A 21,815-nucleotide genomic window follows, 5' to 3' on the forward strand; every position below is an offset into this window, starting at 1 on the left:
CTGTATACCTGTCAGTCAGGTGAGCGTGTTTGAAAGAAAAGTTGACAAATCTACCCCCTTCTTAAACCCAGCTTGTTCAGTGGGTTTATTTTGTAGGCAGCTCTGCTTTTTCACCTTGAGGCTGTCAATCGTGATGCTAGACAGACGAACACAACCAGGAGGCAGCCGCTGCATCCGAGCCAGGAGGCAGCCGCTGCATCCTAGACAGGCTCACAGAGCCAGGAGGCAGCCGCTGCATCCTAGAAAGGCTCACAGAGCCCGGAGGCAGCCGCCGCATCCTAAACAGGCTCACAGAGCGCGGAGGCAGCCGCCGCATCCTAAACAGGCTCACAGAGCCCGGAGGCAGCCGCCGCATCCTAAACAGGCTCACAGAGCCCGGAGGCAGCCGCCGCATCCTAAACAGGCTCACAGAGCCCGGAGGCAGCCGCTGCATCCTAAACAGGCTCACAGAGCCCGGAGGCAGCCGCTGCATCCTAAACAGGCTCAAAGGCTTGATGATGAATGACAACTCACATAGTAAATATTCTCCCCGTCGGACTGACACAAGGAATTTACACACTTCGTCTACAGTCAAAAGGGCACACACACAGGAGGCCTTTTATTTTTAAATCAGTTTTTTTTTTTGTCGTGACATTATTGACTAATGTAGAACTGGTAGCTTTTTCTGGAAAACTTGAAGAACGTACATCTTCCCTAACGAGGACTATCCTGAAGCTGTGAGCTGCGGATGATGTTAAAAAGTATTTGTTGGTTTGATGTGATTTATAAGGAGGATCCAGTTGCTGCACTTGATGAATTTATGAAATTGCTTTTTCCAATTCTTGATAAACATTCACCTGTTAGAACTGTTAAGGCTCCATGGATTGATGAGGCATTGAACAACTGTATGGTTGAAAGAGATGGGACAAAAGGAGTGGCTAATAAGTCTGGCTGCACATCTGACTGGCTGACTTACAGCACATCTGACTGGCTGACTTACTGCACATCTGACTGGCTGACTTACTGCACATCTGACTGGCTGACTTACAGCACATCTGACTGGCTGACTTACAGCACATCTGACTGGCTGACTTACAGCACATCTGACTGGCTGACTTACAGCACATCTGACTGGCTGACTTACAGCACATCTGACTGGCTGACTTACAGCACATCTGACTGGCTGACTTACAGCACATCTGACTGGCTGACTTACAGCACATCTGACTGGCTGACTTACAGCACATCTGACTGGCTGACTTACAGCACATCTGACTGGCTGACTTACTGCAAACTGAGAAATTATGTGACTAAACTCAACAAAAAAGAAGAAACTGTATTATGAAGCCAAGATCAATGATATGAAGAATGATGGAAAAAAAACTTTGCAGTACTTTAAATGAAATTATGGACAGAAAGACAAATTCAACTCCATCTTTCATTGAATCAGATGGCTTATTCATCACAAAACCATTTGATGTTGCCAATTATTTTCATGAAAACTTCATTGGCAAAGTGGGCAAACTTAGGCAGGAAATGCCCACGACAAACAGTGAGCGATTACATTAATGTATCAAAAAAACAAAGAATGAAAGAAAAGCAGTGCAAGTTAGAATTCTGTAAGTTAGTGTCGGAGACGTGGGGAAATGATTGTCATCGATCAGTAGTGACAAACCTCCTGGCATTGACAACTTAGATGGAAAGTTACTGAGGATGGACGCTTCTGTTAAACCTGTAGAGTTAAATAAGTAAGGCAGGACAACTCTCAAATGTTTTCTATTTTCACCATTGACCTGCCACTGGCATTAAACACAGCCTGTGCTGTGAGCTGAACTGAACTAAACTCTAGGCCTACTTACATTTTAAGCAATTTTTCCAATTTAGTTCTACTGTTTGATTCACCCAGGGGATTGTGACATACTAGTGTATGACACACACAATTTAGACATCTAGTTTAACACCAATTATGATGGCATATGAAGTCTGAAACATATTCTGCAAATGCATTTATTGTAAGTTGGCATGCAGTGAAAAGTTCTGCCGTGACAACTGCATAGTAAAATGATATTTTCCTCTATGCAAAGTTAATCATTCTGCAGCTACAGTGGGGAGAACAAGTATTTGATACACTGCCGATTTTGCAGGTTTTCCTACTTACAAAGCATGTAGAGGACTGTAATTATATAATAATAATAATAATAATAATAATAATAATAATAATAATGCAATAAAATGCAAATTAATTACTTAAAAATCATACAATGTGATTTTCGGGATTTTTGTTTTAGATTCCGTCTCTCACAGTTGAAGTGTACCTATGATAAAAAACTACAGACCTCTACATGCTTTGTAAGTAGGAAAACCTGCAAAATCGGCAGTGTATCAAATACTTGTTCTCCCCAATGTATGTCTCAACCCAATATAGCTCAGAACAAATCAGGTCCTGAGGCAGCAAAGCATCCCCTATAAACCATCACACTACCACCACAATGCTTGACCATTTGATATAATGTTCTTACTGTGGACTGCAGTGTTTTGTTTTCGTCAGGCATTATGGGGCATTATGGGGCATTATGGGGCATTATGGGGCATTATGGGGCATTATGGGACATTATGGGACATTATGGGGCATTATGGGGCATTATGGGACCCGTGTCATCCAAAAAGTTATACTTTTGAATCATCTGTTCATAGAACATTCCAAGTGATCATCCAGGTGGTTCTTGGCAAACTTGAGTCACATTTTCGAACGAGATGGGTCCCATAATGTCTGGCGAAAACCAAACACTGCATTCCACAGTAAGAACCTAGTGTGATGGTTTAAGGGATGCTTTGCTGCCTCAGGTCCTGGATGACTTGCCTCAATAGAAGGAACCATGAATTCTGATCTGTATCAGAGAATTCAACAGGAGAATGTCAGGCCATCTGTCTGTGAGGTGAAGCACAGCTGGGTCATGCAGTCAGGGAGCTGGGTCATGCAGTCAGGGAGCTGGGTCATGCAGTCAGGGAGCTGGGTCATGCAGTCAGGGAGCTGGGTCATGCAGTCAGGGAGCTGGGTCATGCAGTCAGGGAGCTGGGTCATGCAGTCAGGGAGCTGGGTTATGCAGTCAGGGAGCTGGGTTATGCAGTCAGGGAGCTGGGTTATGCAGTCAGAGAGCTGGGTCATGGAGCAAGACAATGATGTCAAACACATAATCAAGACTATCTGAAAAAGTTTTAAAAAGCAACACATTTGAAGTTTTGGAATGACCTTGTAAAAGTCCAGATCTAATCTCAATTGAGATGTTGTGGCAGGACTTGAAACGAGCAGTTCATGCTTGAAACCCACACATTTCTGACATGGTAAGGTATAACCAAGGAGCAGAGAAGAGATCCAGATGAGTAACCAGTGGTTTAGGGGGGAAAAAAACAAATACTTTACTGGAAACAATTCAACAGAAGGTACAAAGTAAAACAACAAACACTAAGACTCAAACTCACTCAGGCGCCATCACAGACGGCGAACAAATCAAGCTTCAACAAAGGACAACACTGGGTAACTGGCAGACTACAGGCTTCTTCTTCGCTGAGCTTTAACAGCGGTTGGCATCCAAGAAATGTTGCATTACCACCACCTACTAGACTGGAGTATAACTCCCTTATACTTCTCTAAAAAAAGTTTATTTTCATTTTAATTAATTAATCCATTCAAATACCCTACTGTCTAACACTACACTCACAAATAATAATGAATACCATACTCCACTAATTAAATGTATTTATTTGTGCCTCATGCCATCACCCTGACAGGATGGAACATCACCACTTAACACATCCTGTAACTCTTCTGATGTCAAGTCTCGCACAACCAAATACCTCTCTGCAGCTGCCACCACAACCTCAATTTTGTGAGATTTATGTTTCATCCCTGCAGTACAGTTGATAACCATTGCTATAAATGCCAAAACTCCAATCTTACTGAAACATATATCCCTCGTTGGTTTATCCCTCTGTACTGGTACAGATCTACTACTCACACCCCTCCTCTCTCTGTACTGGTACAGATCTACTACTCACACCACTCCTCTCTCTGTACTGGTACAGATCTACTACTCACACCACTCCTCTCTCTGTACTGGTACAGATCCACTACTCACACCACTCCTCTCTCTGTACTGGTACAGATCTACTACTCACACCACTCCTCTCTCTGTACTGGTACAGATCTACTACTCACACCACTCCTCTCTCTGTACTGGTACAGATCCACTACTCACACCACTCCCCTCTGTACTGGTACAGATCCACTACTCACACCACTCCTTCCTCTGTACTGGTACAGATCCACTACTCACACCACTCCCCTCTGTACTGGTACAGATCCACTACTCACACCACTCCCCTCTGTACTGGTACAGATCCACTACTCACACCACTCCCCTCTGTACTGGTACAGATCTACTACTCACACCACTCCTCTCTCTGTACTGGTACAGATCTACTACTCACGCCACTCCTCTCAGTATCCCTCCCCCTTGACCCATCTTCCTCTACTTTCTTCACTACTCTAACCCTGGAAATCTCAAACTGCCTTTCTCGCACCGAACAATTCTGATCCCCTGCCCCATGGGCTCCCCTACAATTAACACATTCCACTACATTCCCTAATGCTACACATTCCTTTGTCTCGTGCCCTTCTGCACACTTCTCACACCTACAGTAGGAACCTCCCTTCAACACACTGCTGCCACATGCCGTCTGTAACACCTAATGTAATCGGCACAATCGCTCGTACAGGATAACTTATATATCCTAACATCACAAAGACTCAACATCAAAACTCAAAAGAACAGACAATGACTCTTCTGTTTCTCCACTCACGCCACTCAGTCTGCGTCGCACCAAACGACGAGCACCACAAACACTCGAAATCATCCCCTTCAGTTGGTCAGCTTTCACATTTACCACTACTCCAGTAATCACTCCTTTCAATGGCACCCTTTTCTTGAGAGAAAAGCAATTCACACCTCTTGTGATTTATGCTACTAGATGGAAGCAGTGTATGTGCAAAGTTTTAGACTGATTTAATGAACCATTGCATTTCTGTTCAAAATGTTGTATCAAGTCTGCCCAAATATGCCAAATTGGATTATTAATACATTTTCAAGTTCATAACTGTGCACTCTCCTCAAACAATAGCATGGTATTCTTTCACTGTAAATTGGACAGTGCAGTTAGATCAACAAGAATGTAAGCTTTCTGATATCAATATCAGAAATGTCTATGTCCTGGGAAATGTTCTTGTTACTTACTACCTCATGCTAATCACATTAGCCTACGTTAGCTCAAACGTCCCGCGGGGGGGGGGGGGGGGGGGGGGGGGGACCCAGATCCTGTAACCGGCTGTCACAATGGATAACAGAAAACACACCTCTCAAAGGGAATCATAATTGCTAATAGAAAACATCTGAGTGTCATAATAGTCTCTAGGGTGGTCGCTGCCGCCCTCTGGTGGCAGGTGGAAGCATGACAATGTTGCTGAGTTAAAGCAGTTCTGCATGCAAGAGTGTGCCAACATTTATCCGAAGTGAGGTGAGAGACTGATCAACAACTACAGGAAGCATTTGGTGGCAGTCATTGTAGCTAAAGGAGGCACAACCAGTTATTGAGTGTAAAGGGGAAATTACTTTTTCATACAGAGGAATTGGGTGTTGCATAACTTTGTTAATTAAATAAATAAAATAAGTATAATTTTTATCTTATTTTAGTTCCCTTTATCTAATAGGTTTTGGTTGAAGATCTGATAACATTTAGTGTCGAACATATGCAAAAATAGAGAAAAATCAGAAAGGGAGCAAATATTTTTTCCTGGCACTGTATGAAACGGAAAATATTTGTTTTGGGAATTTTCTAAATACTTTCAATATTGTTAATTTCCATGTTGGCTCTATGCCTGGAAATGCCCTCGGTCTCGAGCAAAGGATATTAACAGGAAAATGATCTCTCACTCCGCTTCTTCCTCTCTGATGTAGTGCATCAAGACCCCTCATGGTCTGTAAAGTTCTCTACTTTTGATAGATTTAGACAAACAATATTGGAATCACCATGGTCACAACCATAACCTATCAACTCAATCTGCCTGATAGAATATGAATTTTGGTTCCACTGGGGGAAAACAAAATTGCTACAGTGTATACTTCATACTGAATGATGAATAAAAATATATTTTTGTTAACTCTGTAAAAACATCAACTACAGATTTTGGTCTAAAGTCAATTACATCAGAGTGCTTAAATTTCTAATTAAATGTTTGTTTTTTCATTGTTTGTATTGAACTTGTATTTTTATAGGCAAAATATGTCTGTTTTAAGTGTCTGTTGACAAGCCACTGACAGAGTTAACTCCGTCACTGATGGCTAACCCCCTAAAGATCGATTATTTTTCCCGTTAATTCTATGAAAACACATTTTACTCACTGTTCTGCAACAGATGTTTAAAGGATTGAAGTATTTTCTGTGCTAGACCTAAGGGATAATGTTTGTTTTCTACATTTTGATTTATGTTTTAATTCTAGAAAAACATGCCAAAATGCTATTGAAATTAGCAATGGAGTCATGGTGCTATAAAACAAGTCAAGAATAAGTTTGGAGATTTGTATTACATATTTGAATAATCTAATGTTAGAATTAAACAATCAAAGCCAATAAATACCTGTTGGACAATAATTGTAAAAATGAAATCTCTTATTGTGTCTGACAGAGTTGACAGAAATCCAGTTAACACAATATGAGGACGTTCCTTTACATGGTGTGATAGGAGGATGTTCCTTTACATGGTGTGATAGGAGGCTGTTCCTTTACATGGTGTGATAGGAGGATGTTCCTTTACATGGTGTGATAGGATGTTCCTTTACATGGTGTGATAGGAGGCTGTTCCTTTACATGGTGTGATAGGAGGCTGTTCCTTTACATGGTGTGATAGGATGTTCCTTTACATGGTGTGATAGGAGGCTGTTCCTTTACATGGTGTGATAGGAGGCTGTTCCTTTACATGGTGTGATAGGAGGATGTTCCTTTACATGGTGTGATAGGAGGCTGTTCCTTTACATGGTGTGATAGGAGGCTGTTCCTTTACATGGTGTGATAGGAGGATGTTCCTTTACATGGTGTGATAGGAGGCTGTTTCTTTACATGGTGTGATAGGAGGCTGTTCCTTTACATGGTGTGATAGGAGGCTGTTTCTTTACATGGTGTGATAGGAGGCTGTTCCTTTACATGGTGTGATAGGAGGATGTTCCTTTACATGGTGTGATAGGAGGCTGTTTCTTTACATGGTGTGATAGGAGGCTGTTCCTTTACATGGTGTGATAGGAGGCTGTTCCTTTACATGGTGTGATAGGAGGCTGTTCCTTTACATGGTGTGATAGGAGGCTGTTCCTTTACATGGTGTGATAGGAGGCTGTTCCTTTACATGGTGTGATAGGAGGCTGTTCCTTTACATGGTGTGATAGGAGGATGTTCCTTTACATGGTGTGATAGGAGGCTGTTCCTTTACATGGTGTGATAGGATGTTCCTTTACATGGTGTGATAGGAGGATGTTCCTTTACATGGTGTGATAGGAGGATGTTCCTTTACATGGTGTGATAGGAGGATGTTCCTTTACATGGTGTGATAGGAGGATGTTCCTTTACATGGTGTGATAGGAGGCTGTTCCTTTACATGGTGTGATAGGAGGCTGTTCCTTTACATGGTGTGATAGGAGAATGTTCCTTTACATGGTGTGATAGGAGGATGTTCCTTTACATGGTGTGATAGGAGGATGTTCCTTTACATGGTGTGATAGGAGGCTGTTCCTTTACATGGTGTGATAGGAGGCTGTTCCTTTACATGGTGTGATAGGAGGCTGTTCCTTTACATGGTGTGATAGGAGGCTGTTCCTTTACATGGTGTGATAGGAGGCTGTTCCTTTACATGGTGTGATAGGAGGATGTTCCTTTACATGGTGTGATAGGAGGCTGTTCCTTTACATGGTGTGATAGGATGTTCCTTTACATGGTGTGATAGGAGGATGTTCCTTTACATGGTGTGATAGGAGGCTGTTCCTTTACATGGTGTGATAGGAGGCTGTTCCTTTACATGGTGTGATAGGAGGATGTTCCTTTACATGGTGTGATAGGAGGATGTTCCTTTACATGGTGTGATAGGAGGATGTTCCTTTACATGGTGTGATAGGAGGCTGTTCCTTTACATGGTGTGATAGGAGAATGTTCCTTTACATGGTGTGATAGGAGGATGTTCCTTTACATGGTGTGATAGGAGGATGTTCCTTTACATGGTGTGATAGGAGGCTGTTTCTTTACATGGTGTGATAGGAGGCTGTTCCTTTACATGGTGTGATAGGAGGATGTTCCTTTACATGGTATGATAGGAGGCTGTTTCTTTACATGGTGTGATAGGAGGCTGTTCCTTTACATGGTGTGATAGGAGGATGTTCCTTTACATGGTGTGATAGGAGGCTGTTCCTTTACATGGTGTGATAGGAGGATGTTCCTTTACATGGTGTGATAGGAGGCTGTTCCTTTACATGGTGTGATAGGAGGATGTTCCTTTACATGGTGTGATAGGAGGCTGTTCCTTTACATGGTGTGATAGGAGGATGTTCCTTTACATGGTGTGATAGGAGGCTGTTCCTTTACATGGTGTGATAGGAGGATGTTCCTTTACATGGTGTGATAGGAGGATGTTCCTTTACATGGTGTGATAGGACGTTCCTTTACATGGTGTGATAGGAGGATGTTCCTTTACATGGTGTGATAGGAGGATGTTCCTTTACATGGTGTGATAGGACGTTCCTTTACATGGTGTGATAGGAGGATGTTCCTTTACATGGTGTGATAGGAGGATGTTCCTTTACATGGTGTGATAGGAGGCTGTTCCTTTACATGGTGTGATAGCTGAGACTTTGCTCTGTCAACAACATATATTTCAAATGTATGTATATATATCAATTTTAAATTTATTAAGAAAAATATTTGTAAAAAGAAGTTGAGATTGTCCCATCTTTCAAGAACTCACTTTTTCCTGTGAGCAGCTCAGTGACTGATGGAACTATCACACTGAGTCACTGAGCAGTCTAATGGAACTATCACACTGAGTTACTGAGCAGTCAATGGAACTGTCACACTGAGTCACTGAGCAGTCTAATGGAACTGTCACACTGAGCAGTCTGTAATGGAACTATCACACTGAGTCACTGAGCAGTCTGTAATGGAATTATCACACTGAGCAGTCTGTAATGGAACTATCACACTGAGCAGTCTGTAATGGAACTATCACACTGAGTCACTGAGCAGTCTAATGGAACTGTCACACTGAGTCACTGAGCAGTCTAATGGAACTGTCACACTGAGTCACTGAGCAGTCTAATGGAACTGTCACACTGAGTCACTGAGCAGTCTGTAATGGAACTGAGTCACTGAGCAGTCTAATGGAACTGTCACACTGAGTTACTGAGCAGTCTAATGGAACTGTCACACTGAGTCACTGAGCAGTCTAATGGAACTATCACACTGAGTCACTGAGCAGTCTAATGGAACTGTCACACTGAGTCACTGAGCAGTCTAATGGAACTACCACACTGAGCAGTCTAATGGAACTATCACACTGAGTCACTGAGCAGTCTAATGGAACTATCACACTGAGCAGTCTAATGGAACTGTCACACTGAGTCACTGAGCAGTCTAATGGAACTATCACACTGAGTCACTGAGCAGTCTAATGGAACTACCACACTGAGTCACTGAGCAGTCTAATGGAACTAACACACTGAGCAGTCTGTAATGGAACTATCACACTGAGTCACTGAGCAGTCTAATGGAACTATCACACTGAGTAGTCTGTAATGGAACTATCACACTGAGTCACTGAGCAGTCTAATGGAACTATCACACTGAGCAGTCTAATGGATCTATCACACTGAGCAGTCTGTAATGGAACTATCACACTGAGCAGTCTGTAATGGAACTATCACACTGAGCAGTCTAATGGAACTATCACACTGAGCAGTTTGTAATGGAACTATCACACTGAGTCACTGAGCAGTCTAATGGAACTATCACACTGAGCAGTCTGTAATGGAACTATCACACTGAGTCACTGAGCAGTCTGTAATCACATATTTGAAATATGATGTCTACTTGTGTCTTTAACTATGAGGCTCTCTCCCTGTCACCCTCTCTCTCTGTACCCCTCCCTGTCTCTCTCCCTCTCTCCCCCCTCCAGCTCCCTCCCTCTCTCTGTCTCCCACCCTGTCTCTCTCTGTCTCTCTCTCTGTCCCCCTGTCTGTCTCCCTCTGTCCCCCTGTCTGTCTCCCTCTGTCCCCCTGTCTGTCTCCCTCTGTCCCCCTGTCTGTCTCTGTCCCACTCCCTCCCTCTGTCCTCCTCCCTGTCTCTCTCTTCCCTCCCAGGTACAATAAGGACGCAGGAGATAGTTATCCTGTTAGAGTGGAGCGACCTGACCCTGGTGCTGACGGTCCCTAACTGGGACTGGGTTCCCTGGCTAGAGGATCACAGAGCCCATGTCCTTAACGTGGAACAGAGGAGAGCTTAAAGTTCCTTGTTGTCCACCAACAAACTATCAAACACACCAAGACAGTCATGAAGAGGGCACAACAACGCCTATTCCCCCTCAGGAGACTGAAAAGATTTGGCATGGGTCCCCAGATCCTCAAAAAGTTCAACAGCTGCACCATCGAGAGCATCCTGACCGGTTGCATCACCGCCTGGTATGGCAACTGCTCGGTATCTGACCGTAAGACGCTACAGAGGGTAGTGCGTACGGCAAAGTACATCACTGGGGCCAAGCTTCCTGCCATCCAGGACCTCTACTAGGCGATGTCACAGAGGAAGGCCACAAAACATGTCAAAGACACCAGACACCCAGGTCCTAGACTGTTCTCTCTGCAATCACTGGCGATCTGTACCCAAACTATTTACATTGACGCTGCTGCTATTGGCTGTTTATTATCTACACATCTTCACTTTACCCACAACACTTTACCCACATGTAAAAGTGACCTCGACTAACCTGTACCACAGCACATTGACTCGATAACTGTACACCCTGGGGTGGCAGGGTAGCCTAGTGGTTAGAGCATTGGACTAGTAACCGGAAGGTTGCAAGTTCAAACCACTGAGCTGACAAGGTACAAATCTGTCGTTCTGCCCCTGAACAGGCAGTTAACCCACTGTTCCTAGGCTGTCATTGAAAATAAGAATTTGTTCATAACTGACTTGCCTGGTTAAATAAAGGAATAAAAATACATAGCCTTGTTATTTTAATGTGTAACTTTAAAAAGTTTATTTAGTAAATATTTTCTAAAAACTGCATCGTTAAGTAAGCACTTCCCGGTACGGTCTACTTACACCTGTTGTATTCGGAGCATAATAACATACCATTTGATCACAACACCTGTCAGCCACCCACTACAACATGATACCCACTACCACTACAACATGATACCCACTACAACATGATACCCACTACAACATGATACCCACTACCACTACAACATGATACCCACTACCACTACAACATGATGCCCACTACCACATGATACCCACTACCACTACAACATGATACCCACTACCACTACAACATGATACCCACTACCACTACAACATGATGCCCACTACCACATGATACCCACTACCACTACAACATGATACCCACTACCACTACAACATGATACCCACTACCACTACAACATGATACCCACTACCACTACAACATGATACCCACTACAACATGATACCCACTACAACATGATACCCACTACCACTACAACATGATACCCACTACCACTACAACATGATGCCCACTACCACTACAACATGATACCCACTACCACTACAACATGATACCCACTACAACATGATACCCACTACAACATGATACCCACTACCACTACAACATGATACCCACTACCACTACAACATAATGCCCACTACCACATGATACCCACTACCACTACAACATGATACCCACTACCACTACAACATGATACCCACTACCACTACAACATGATACCCACTACCACTACAACATGATACCCACTACCACTACAACATGATACCCACTACCACTACAACATGATGCCCACTACCACTACAACATGATACCCACTACCACATGATACCCACTACCACATGATACCCACTACCACTACAACATGATGCCCACTACCACTACAACATGATACCCACTACCACTACAACATGATACCCACTACCACTACAACATGATGCCCACTACCACTACAACATGATGCCCACTACCACTACAACATGATACCCACTACCACTACAACATGATACCCACTACAACACGATACCCACTACCACTACAACATGATACCCACTACCACATGATACCCACTACAACATGATACTCACTACCACTACAACATGATACCCACTACAACATGATACTCACTACCACTACAACATGATACTCACTACCACATGATACCCACTACCACTAGAACACGATACCCACTACCACATGATACCCACTACAACATGATACCCACTACCACACGATACCCACTACAACATGATACCCACTAGAACACGATACCCACTACCACTAGAACACGATACCCACTACCACATGATACCCACTACCACTACCACATGATACCCACTACCACTACAACATGATACTCACTACCACTACAACATGATACCCACTACCACATGATACCCACTACAACACGATACCCACTACAACACGATACCCACTACAACATGATACCCACTACAACATGATACCCACTACAACACGATACCCACTACCACTAGAACACGATACCCACTACCACATGATACCCACTACAACACGATACCCACTACCACATGATACCCACTACAACACGATACCCACTACAACATGATACCCACTGCCACATGATACCCACTACCACACGATACCCACTACCACTACAACGATACCCATGACAACATGATACCCATGACAACATGATACCCACTACAACATGATACCCACGACAACATGATACCCACTACAACATGATACCCACGACAACATGATACCCACGACAACATGATACCCACGACAACATGATACCCACTACCAGATGCAAAAATGTAATTACCAATGTTTCGACAGCCAAGCTGTCTTCATCAGGGTATAATCACAAACACTGCGGGATGTAGTGTCAAAAGACACAGGTGTCTGTAATCATGGCCAAGAGTGGCCTAATATCATTGGTTAATTCTCAAATATTAAAATGGCATACAAAGAACAGCATACAAACAACAAATGGATAGCCTACGATCATAAATTCATTTTCGACTACACAAGCTCACAAACAATTACAACGGCAAAGTCACTATTATCACAAGAATGGCTTCAGATCAAAGTCTAAGTTGAGACCGAAGGGAGCAAGGGTCTTTAAGTTAAAGATCCAGGCAGCCTCTCGTTTTAACAATAAATTATCAAGGTCACCCCCTCTCCGCGGGAGGGTGACATGTTCGATGCCAATATAACGCAGAGACGAAATCGAGTGCCCTGCCTCCAAGAAGTGGGTCGGGCCGCAACTGGGTAAGTAAAGTTTTTACACCTAATAGTGCTACGATGCTCTGAGATACGTACTTTTAATTTGCTCTTTGTTTTACCTACATCATTACCACAAGGACAAGTTACAAGATAAATAACTGCCTTAGTGGAGCACGTAATAACACCTTTGTTTGGGATCGATTTCCCTGTTTGTGGATGTTTGAAGGATCTACATTTATAAGTGCCATTGCATTGAGCACAGCCATTACATTTGTAATTTCCATCCAGTAGGGGTGCAAGTAGACGTTGTTCAGGAATATCTTGGGGTGGTAAATTAGAGTGTTCCAATTGGTTTCTGAGATTTCTGCCCCGCGTGAATACGACCAAGGGAAGGTCCGAAAACACATTACCGAGACTATCATCGGATTTTAGAATGTGCCAATGTTTGTGAACAAATCCCTTAATTTGTTCAGAACGCTTTGTGAGACTGACCTTGAAAAAGGTCATGTCTCGTTTTGTTTTGAATTCTCTCAACGGCAATATTAATCTGATCATTTATTGTAGCCCCTCTCCTCGAACTTTCTTTGCATCTCAGCCATATTTCTGTCGAAATCTGATTTGTTTTTTTGCTAATTCTTTTGATTGGACAGAATTGGCTGTAGGGTAAACTATTTTTCAAGGGAAGTGGGTGACAACTATCAGCCCTCAACAAACTGTTAGGATCAGTAGGTTTCCTGTAAAGATCAGTGTATAGAACATTATCTTCACACAAACTGATTTGACGTGTGTCAGATTGCATAGTAAATCTCAAATGATCAGAACAGGAGTTAAGAAAAGTACAGAACGCCTGGAGCTGTTTTGCATCACTCCTCCATAGAACAAAAATATCATCAATATACCGATTCCAAATAATGATGTTAGGCAAGAAAACATCTCTTGATCCTCTCCCTGAGAATACCTTGTTAGTTACTTTTGATGTTGAGTCGTTATACACCAATATTCCACACGAGGGCGGTAATTGAAGCTATGGAACATTTTCTTCTGCAACGTGACCCTAATGAACTACCTTCCAGTGCTGCATTATAATATTGGCTGAAATAGTACTCACACACAACTACTTCATGTTTCTAAATTATTTCTTTATTCAGACGAAGGGTACTGCTATGGGATCCCCCATGGCTCCTAACTATGCTAATGTGTATGTGGGTTACATGGAGAAACAGTCTATTTTCAACCCTCTCAAAAATGTTTTCTTGCCTCACATCATTATTTGGAAATGGTATATTGATGATATTTTTGTTCTATGGAGGGGTGATGCAAAACAGCTCCAGGCGTTCTATGCTTTTCTTAACCTCTGTTCTGATCATTTAAGATGTACTATAAGGGAATGACTTGTGAATAACAGAAGAAGCATCAATTACTCAAAGGAAGAAGACTGAACAGTACAGCATCAATTGTTCCAGGGTGATAAAGATGCTAACATTGAACATTACTCATTTTGCTACATTGCTCCTGTTCTTTCATATAGGATATTTGAACCCATAGATTCTAGTCTTTAAAAAAAAATACTAAACACTGAGGGTTCTTCAAGGGTTCTTTGGGAAGGGTGAAGGGTTCTATGTGGAACCATACCGACGCAAAGAACCTTTTGAGCGCTTCAATGGTTCTTTGCCGTGGGTATCATGTGGTAGTGGGTATCATGTGGTAGTGGGTATCATGTGGTAGTGGGTATCATGTGGTAGTGGGTATCATGTTGTAGTGGTAGAGGGTATCATGTTGTAGTGGTAGAGGGTATCATGTTGTCGTGGTAGTGGACATCATGTTGTAGTGGTAGTGGGTATCATGTTGTAGTGGGTATCATGTGGTAGTGGACATCATGTTGTAGTGGTAGTGGGTATCATGTTGTAGTGGTCGGGGGTATCATGTTGTAGTGGGTATCATGTTGTAGTGGTAGTGGGTATCATGTGGTAGTGGACATCATGTTGTAGTGGTAGTGGGTATCATGTGGTAGTGGACATCATGTTGTAGTGGTAGTGGGTATCATGTTGTAGTGGGCATCATGTTGTAGTGGTAGAGGGTATCATGTTGTAGTGGTAGTGGGTATCATGTTGTAGTGGGTATCATGTGGTAGTGGGTATCATGTTGTAGTGGGTATCATGTTGTAGTGGGTATCATGTTGTTGTGGTAGTGGGTATCATGTTGTAGTGGTAGTGGGTATCATGTGGTAGTGGGTATCATGTTGTAGTGGTAGTGGGTATCATGTGGTAGTGGGTATCATGTTGTAGTGGTAGTGGGTATCATGTTGTTGTGGTAGTGGGTATCATGTTGTAGTGGGTATCATGTTGTAGTGGTAGTGGGCATCATGTTGTAGTGGGTATCATGTTGTAGTGATAGTGGGTATCATGTTGTAGTGGACATCATGTTGTCGTGGTAGTGGGTAGCATGTTGTACTGGGTATCATGTGGTAGTGGGTATCATGTGGTAGTGGTAGTGGGTATCATGTTGTAGTGGGTATCATGTGGTAGTGGGCATCATGTTGTAGTGGGTATCATGTTGTAGTGGTAGTGGGTATCATGTTGTAGTGGTAGAGGGTATCATGTTGTAGTGATAGTGGGTATCATGTTGTAGTGGGTATCATGTTGTAGTGGGTATCCTGTGGTAGTGGGTATCATGTTGTAGTGGTAGTGGGTATCATGTGGTAGTGGGTATCATGTTGTAGTGGTAGTGGGTATCATGTAGTGGTAGTGGGTATCATGTTGTAGTGGGTATCATGTTGTAGTGGTAGTGGGCATCATGTTGTAGTGGGTATCATGTTGTAGTGGTAGAGGGTATCATGTTGTAGTGGTAGTGGGTTTCATGTTGTCGTGGTAGTGGGTATCATGTTGTAGTGGGTATCATGTTGTAGTGGTAGTGGGTATCATGTTGTAGTGGGTATCATGTTGTAGTGGTAGTGGGTATCATGTTGTAGTGGGTATTATGTTGTAGTGGTAGTGGGTATCATGTTGTAGTGGACATCATGTGGTAGTGGACATCATGTTGTAGTGGGTATCATGTTGTCGTGGTAGTGGGTATCATGTTGTAGTGGGTATTATGTTGTAGTGGTAGTGGGTATCATGTGGTAGTGGACATCATGTTGTAGTGGGTATCATGTTGTCGTGGTAGTGGACATCATGTTGTAGTGGTAGTGGGTATAATGTTGTTGTGGTAGTGGGTATCATGTTGTTGTGGTAGTGGGTATCATGTTGTAGTGGGTATCATGTTGTAGTGGTAGTGGGTATCATGATGTAGTGATAGTGGGTATCATGTTGTAGTGGGTATCATGTTGTAGTGGGTATCATGTGGTAGTGGGTATCATGTGGTAGTGGGTATCATGTTGTAGTGGGTATCATGTTGTAGTGGGTATCATGTTGTAGTGGGTATCATGTTGCAGTGGGTATCATGTGGTAGTGGGTATCATGCTGCAGTGGGTATCATGTTGTAGTGGTAGTGGGCATCATGTTGTAGTGGTAGTGGGTATCATGTTGTAGTGGGTATCATGTTGTAGTGGTAGAGGGTATCATGTTGTAGTGGTAGTGGGTATCATGTTGTTGTGGACATCATGTTGTAGTGGGTTTCATGTTGTAGTGGTAGTGGGTATCATGTTGTAGTGGGTATCATGTTGTAGTGGGTATCATGTTGTAGTGGGTATCATGTTGTAGTGGTAGTGGGTATCATGTTGTAGTGGACATCATGTTGTTGTGGTAGTGGGTATCATGTTGTCGTGGTAGTGGACATCATGTTGTAGTGGGTATCATGTTGTAGTGGTAGTGGGTATCATGTTGTAGTGGACATCATGTTGTAGTGGGTATCATGTTGTAGTGGGTATCATGTTGTTGTGGCCAGTCACAGTCTACCTACTGTACTGGAGAGAGGCCAGTCACAGTATACCTACTGTACTGGAGAGAGGCCATTCACAGTCTACCTACTGTACTGGAGAGAGGCCAGTCACAGTCCTCTACTACTCTCTTCACTCTTCTGTACTGGAGAGAGGCCAGTCACAGTATACCTACTGTACTGGAGAGTGAGGCCAGTCACAGTCTACCTACTGTACTGGAGAGAGGCCAGTCACAGTATACCTACTGTACTGGAGAGAGGCCATTCACAGTCTACCTACTGTACTGAAGAGAGACCAGTCACAGTCCTCTACTACTCTCTTCACTCTTCTGTACTGGAGAGAGGCCAGTCACAGTATACCTACTGTACTGGAGAGTGAGGCCAGTCACAGTCTACCTAATGTACTGGAGAGAGGCCAGTCACAGTCTACCTACTGTACTGGAGAGTGAGGTCAGTCACAGTCTACCTACTGTACTGGAGAGTGAGGCCAGTCACAGTCTACCTACTGTGCTGGAGAGAGAGGCCATTCACAGTATACCTACTGTACTGGAGAGAGAGGCCATTCACAGTCTACCTACTGTACTGGAGAGAGAGGCCATTCACAGTATACCTACTGTACTGGAGAGTGAGGATACTCACAGTCTACCTACAAAAGGAAAAGGAAAATTACCCTGCCAACTATTAGCCCTCACAAATTAATAAAAAAAACCATTCCACTATTTAACCTAATCCTAGTCCAGATCAACGGCCTGGAGGACAGAACACTACCATTCAACACCTCCTGCAACTGTTCTGCAGTAAAATCTCACAATCCCAAGTGTTTCTCTGCAGCTTCCACTATAACCTGGGCTGTCAGGATAGCCTAGTGGTTAGAGTAGTAACCGGAAGGTTGCTAGTTCAAACCCCCGAGCTGACAAGGTACAAATCTGTCGTTCTGCCCCTGAACAAGACAGTTAACCCACTGGGCCGTCATTGAAAATAAGAAATTGTTCTTAACTGACTTGCCTAGTTAAATAAAAATAAAAAATATTTTTAAAACCCTCTATTTTCTGTCACTTATGTTCCATTTCTGCAGTGTAGTTGACAACCATGGCTATGAATGCTAAGAAACCCACCTTACTGAAGCACATATTATTCCTATCCCTCTCTATGGGTCTCTTCCTACTCATAGGAATCCTCTCAGGATCCCTCACCCTGCTGGACCCATCTACCTCTACTACTCTCTTCACTGCTATAGCATACAACACTTTCTGTACTAATCTGATCCAGGATCCCTCACCCTGCTGGACCCATCTTCCTCTACTACTCTCTTCACTGCTACAGCATACAACACTTTCTGTACTAATCTGATCCTGGATCCCTCACCCTGCCTTTCTCTCACTGGAGCCGCCGATCTCCAGCCCCATGGGAACCCCTACAGTTAACACACACAACTTCCTCCACCAATACTACACATTCATTTGTCTCATGTCCTCCTGCACACATCTCACATCTAGAAATCTCCCTCCTACACACAGCTGCAACATAAGCATAAGATAAACCTAAAACTCTGTAGTATTTTCCGAAACAAAAAGCCTTAACAGGATAACTAACACATCCTAACTTGACCTTGTCGGACAAAGATTCAGCAGGATGTCGTCTCTGTTTCACCCGTACAATCCACCTGGGTCTGCGTGGAATCAAACAGCGTCACAGACACCAGGAATCTTCCATTTCATCCTCCTCAACACTCACTCCTGTCAACGACGTCCTGCTCTGGAGTGCAAAGCAAGTGACAGTTCTTGTCCCTAGTAGCGTGGTCCGTAGCGCCTGCTCCCTCTGGATGGAAGAAACACAATAAATCATCACGTGCCCACTTCGTGTCACTTTCAGACTCAACAGGCCCCAAACTATTGTTTTTTATTACATTTTAGGATTTTTTTGAATTTTACCCCTTTTTCTCCCCAATTTCGTGGTCTCCAATTGTTTAGTAGCTACTATCTTGTCTCATCGCTACAACTCCCGTATGGGCTCGGGAGAGACTAAGGTTGAAAGTCATGCGTCCTCCGATACACAACCCAACTGATCCGCACTGCTTCTTAACACAGTGCCATCCAACCCGGAAGCCAGCCGCACCAATGTGTCGGTAAGTAAAACTAAATGCATGCTCTTCAACTGATCGCTGCCCGCACCTGCCCGCCTGTCCAACATCACTACTCTGGACGGCTCTGACTTAGAATATGTGGACAACTACAAATACCTAGGTGTCTGGTTAGACTGTAAACTCTCCTTCCAGACTCGCATCAAACATCTCCAATCCAAAGCTAAATCTAGTATTGTCTTCCTATTTCGCAACAAAGCATCCTTCACTCATGCTGCCAAACATACCCTTGTAAAACTGATCATCCTACCAATCCTCAACTTCGGCAATGTCATTTACAAATAGCCTCCAATACCCTTCTCAATAAATTGGATGCAGTCTATCACAATGCCATCCGTTTTGTCACCAAAGCCCCATATACTACCCACCACTGCAACCTGCATGCCCTCGTTGGCTGGCCCTCGCTTCATACTCGTCGCCAAACCCACTGGCTTATCTCAGCTCGCTGATCACCATAGCAGCACCCACCTGTAGCACGCACTCCAGCAGGTATATCTCTCTGGTCATCCCCAAAACCAATTATTCCTTTGGCCGCCTCTCCTTCCAGTTCTCTGCTGCCAATGACTGGAACGAACTACAAAAATCTCTGAAACTGGAAACACTTATCTCCCTCACTAGCTTTAAGCACCAGCTGTCAGAGCAGCTCACAGATTACTGCACCTGTACATAGCCCATCTATAATTTAGCCCAAACAACTACCTCTTTCCTACTGTATTTATTTATTTTGCTCCTTTGCACCCCAGTATTTCTATCTCTACTTTGCACATTCTTCCACTGCAAATCCACCATCCCAGTGTTTTACTTGCTATATTGTATTTACTTCGCCACCAATGGCCTTTTTTTGCCTTTACCTCCCTTATCTCACCTCATTTGCTCACATCATATTTAGACTTGTTTATACTGTATTATTGACTGTATGTTTGTTTTTACTCCATGTGTAACTCTGTGTCGTTGTATGTGTCGAACTGCTTTGCTTTATCTTGGCCAGGTCGCAATTGTAAATGAGAACTTGTTCTCAACTTGCCTACCTGGTTAAATAAAGGTGTTCTCAACTAGCCTACCTGGTTAAATAAAGGTGTTCTCAACTAGCCTACCTGGTTAAATAAAGGTAAAATAAAATGTTTAAAAGAATCAACTAATCATGTTCTTCAGTTTGGAAATATGTTTAATCAGGTTTGATAATGAATTCTGTAAACTAAATACACACCTAATATTATTATGTATTTCCACTAAAGGAGACTACAGTAACAAAGGTGAAGGGTCGACGCATTGAAAACGGCAAAAGACAACTTCCTGGAGACAACGGCAAGCAACACAGGGTGTAGTAAGCACCCCTTTGAGCTGGGAAGGACCGGAGCTTTCCCTGTTGTCAGACTTGGTGGTTCCCGGGAAGTGTGAAAACCTACAGAGTATTCAGAATTGTTGTTGTAAGAGGTGGGCCTACAGCCAAACATTTAGAAATCATCGAAAAAACAGAAGTTTGTGTGGGCAACAATACACTTGTGTGAGAAACAATACTTGTGCATTTTATATCTAGCATATGGTCATCATTATTGTGCTTTTGGAATGGTTTTTAGAAGGATTTATTAAACTGTTATATTTTCCTGTATATCTATGCTCTTGACAGTTTACACTTGAAAATGAGCAGACCTACAGGTGGACAGAGAAAGACTGATGGACTACCCTGGTGTAAATACAGTACAAAACAAGTCAGTCTGATTCCACAGATCAGGTCAAACAGTTTTATTAGGGAGATAAACAAGAATACAAGGTAGTCTCTGTAACCTTCCTCAAAATAACAAAAGCACAGTGTAAGGGACACATTCTGATGAAGTCATTTCCCTGTAGTCCACAATCATCTCCTTTGTCTTGATTAAGTTGAGGGATAGGTCGATATTCTGGCACCACCCGGCCAGGTCTCTGACCTCCTCCCTATAGGCTGTCTCATCGTTGTCGGTGATCTGGCCTACCACTGTTGTGTCGTCTGCAACCTTAATGATGGTGTTGGAGTCGTGCCTGGCCATGCAGTCGTGGGTGAACAGGGAGTACAGGAGGGGATTGAGCACGCTCTCCTGAGAGGCTCCAGTGTTGAGGATCAGTGTGGCAGATGTGATGCTACTTACCCTCACCGCCTGGGCGCGGCCCGTCAGGAAGTCCAGGATCCAGTTACAGAGGGAGGTGTTTAGTCCCAGGATCTTTCTACAATTGTTCTTACATGCACAAACAGCATCCTATGCTTGGTATTCTCTCTCTCTCTCTTTCTCTT

The sequence above is a fragment of the Oncorhynchus kisutch genome, linkage group LG20 (genome assembly GCF_002021735.2).
Source record: "Oncorhynchus kisutch isolate 150728-3 linkage group LG20, Okis_V2, whole genome shotgun sequence".
Lineage (NCBI taxonomy): Eukaryota > Metazoa > Chordata > Actinopteri > Salmoniformes > Salmonidae > Oncorhynchus > Oncorhynchus kisutch.